Source organism: Poecilia latipinna, unplaced genomic scaffold (assembly GCF_001443285.1).
Source record: "Poecilia latipinna isolate Pla-1442-1.1 unplaced genomic scaffold, P_latipinna-1.0 Scaffold3136, whole genome shotgun sequence".
NCBI lineage: Eukaryota > Metazoa > Chordata > Actinopteri > Cyprinodontiformes > Poeciliidae > Poecilia > Poecilia latipinna.
Window position 1 is genome coordinate 28709 of NW_015115752.1, and position 3192 is coordinate 31900.

At 37.7% G+C, this 3192-nt stretch overlaps 1 protein-coding gene and 1 long non-coding RNA gene across 2 annotated transcripts in view; both read left to right on the forward strand.

Annotated features, from left to right (window-relative positions):
• LOC106940227 (focadhesin-like) overlaps nucleotides 1-3192 on the forward strand; it is a 43349-nt gene that overhangs the window by 20540 nt on the left and 19617 nt on the right. The window lies entirely within an intron of this gene.
• LOC106940229 (uncharacterized) lies at nucleotides 1763-2111 on the forward strand. Its single transcript, XR_001423036.1, has 2 exons — nucleotides 1763-2009; nucleotides 2043-2111. It is a non-coding gene; the product is annotated as an uncharacterized LOC106940229 (long non-coding RNA).

Consider the following 3192-nt stretch of genomic DNA (forward strand, 5'->3'; position numbering starts at 1 on the left):
ATATATATATATATATATATATATATATATATATATATATATTTAATTGGCAAATAAATAAAACAGGAACATAAGAACGCAGAGCATGCTCCTTGCTCTTTGTTTTCGTCTCCTGTCAGACGTTGCAGCAGGAGGGAGGATGAGAACAGTCACCTCCTTCTGCTTGGTTACTTCTTGCTTATTGCGTCTTGGTCAGTGTTCATAGTTGAGCGTTGTTTACGGTTAATACATTGCCTTAATTACTATGTTTAGTGGTGCAGACAGTTGTGGTTTCTGACATTGGCAATATGGGCAACCACCCAGGGCATTATTTTTTTAGGGATGGCAGGAGACCTCTGCGAATTGTGGCACAGAGATGAAAGCAAAACAGAATGAAGAAGAGTTTGAATTGATACTGCTTAAATGTATTTCAGCTCTAAGTATTTAATATCTAGGTGTTTTTATGGGAATGTGGATCTTTCAGATCAATTTGAGAAGCAATTTTGATAAGTGCAATTAATTTTATTGTGTCACGTAGCGCGGTCTGGTCTCGGTCTTGACTTGGTCTCGGGTTCGGTGGTCTAGACTACAACTCTGCTACGTGGCTCCTTGGTTCCATGTCCTCCCCTGCCCACCCTTTCAGTTGGATTTCTTTCAAAATAAATGCCACTAAAAAGAAAAAAAAGTGAAGTTCATGCTATGTTAGGACAGGAGACAAGATGTTTCCATCCCTGAAATCATGATGCATAGAATCACATAGTCTAAACTATGTTACAGAGAGAAAACACAATAAAAACATGCTTTATCTGTGGCATTGTTAATTAAAATGGCACATTTCTGATGTATTAAAATTAAATACGATTGATTAAATACAATCTTAATGATATTAGCGATTAGGTAATGCATTCAGCAAGTACTTTTATTTTTAATACTTAAGTATTTTTAAAAGCCAGTACTTTTTTTACTTTTACTTAAGTAAAATGTTAATGTGGTACTTTTACTTTTACTTGAGTACATTTTTGTCTGTGTATTTGTACTTTTACTTAAGTACATTTTTGAGTACTTTCTCCACTGCTTGTGAGACAGATTAAACAAACTAAAGACAAATTCAGCGCGAGTAGAAACGCTACAGGTGAGTCAGATAAGCAACGTCAGAGCGCAAGCAGAAACTCCACCGGTGAGTAAAAAGAGCCACAACAAGCAATGAGGCAAATTAAAGCGAACAGTAAACCACTGCTGTAGAAAAGAAAAACAAAACTTACTTGTACTCAACACACCTGCACGCCAGAAGAACAAAAGGGATTGGGCATCGGGTGTCATTTGACTATGTAGAGTCACCTGTCACAGGTGACTTTGTTGTCATTAAGTACCGTATTTGCACCTAAAAACTTTCAATTTCCTCAAAAGCCGACAGTGCGCCTTATAATCCGGTGCGACTTATATATGGACCAATATTGAGCCACAACAGGTCTAACAACTACGGTAAGCAGCCGCTGACTTCATTTTCCACCCGTAGAAGAAGAAGCGCGCGGTGCATGCTGGGATAGTTGTCAGAACGCTGGTTTGTAATCTATTAATAAAGTTTGACTGACCTATCTACCTTCCAACCGTCTAGAATCTGGTTGTCTGCAGGTCATTTAGCACCACGTTCTCCACGACCATGCTGTGCGCGAATGGAGAAAGTTGACCATCGTCCGCTCACGCCCCGGCCCAGTCGCGGAAGGCTCTCCTCACCGACCGGAGTCGGACTGTTTTGTTGATATTCACTTTAGTGCAGCTCCATCTAGTGGATGCATAATGTAACTCCAGCCTCTACTGTACCGTCTATAGAGCTTTGGAGCTGACGTCACAGCGTATGACGTTTACGTCGCTCGGCGCCATGTTTGCAGCCCACAGACCAAAACAAACTAGTCAGAACACCGGTGTTTTCATTGTATTACCGACCGCAGCGAAGGATATTCGCCCTCCGCGGAGTAAGGGACGTTCAGCTCAAGGTTGATCCGATTTATGAACGCTAATTTCGGCCAGCTGTTCTCTACCGATGCCACCTCAAGCGCTTGGAGGTTCACATAGGGACCGTCAATTTCCAAACACTCCTATAAATAAATGCTTTGTCTTGTGACCAACTAATACAAAAAAGTGGTAATTCATACTATTAAACGAGGCACACTATCCTCTAAAAAATGTTTAAGTCATATTTAATATTTTAAATAATATTAAATGTTTTCTTCAATAGCTTCCAAATCGTGTGCCCCATGAACTCAAAATCTGTGTGAAATCGTTCTACTAGACTGTATAAATGAGGCACATTCATCTTCATTACATTTGAACACTTCTTTATATATATTTTTAGCTTTTAGTATTTTCTTCAATAGCTTCTAGGTCATGTGACCTATTAACTCAAAATCTGTGAAATTATTTTGCTAAACTATATAGATGAGGCATATTTTTATTCCATTTGACCCCTTTTTTATTTTTTAATCAAATTTATATTTGAAAAATAGATTTTTTAAAAAGTTCATAAAATATATTACCTCACATGATAAGAACATTTGTAACCTGTAATGTTCAATTACATAAAATTCTAGGACTGGATCCATTTCATTACATGTTTACTTACCTGAAATATGTTAAATACAACAAATATGTTTCATAAAATTTACTTGTCATCTTTATTGTTTAATTACACATTAAATGTTTAAAGATGGGCTTTTTCATCTGGTTTGTGTCATGATGTGGTGTGGCGGTGGACACAAACGCAGCAGGCAGTGGACGTACTTTATGAAGATGTTATTTTTAATGAACTAAACTAACTAAATCCAAAATCCAGGGAAAACAAGGAAATCCAAAACACAATGAAACAGGAGACAAGGGATAACAAAGGTAACGTGAAGATCTAAACCAGTGTTTCTCAACCCTGGTCCTCACCGCCCCCGTGTCCTGCATGTTTTAGGTGCTTCCCTTCTGCCACACACCTGAATTGTATCTCTGGGTGATTAACAGGTTTCTGCAGTACTTGATGGTCATGCAATAATTTGAATCAGCTGTTCTGGAATAGAGGCACATCTAAAACATGCAGAGCAGTGGGTCGGTGAGGACCAGGGTTGAGAAACACTAATCTAAACAAAGAAAAAAACCTAACTAGTATTACTAAAGGAAGTTATGTATATATATATAATATATATATATATATATATATATATATATATATAT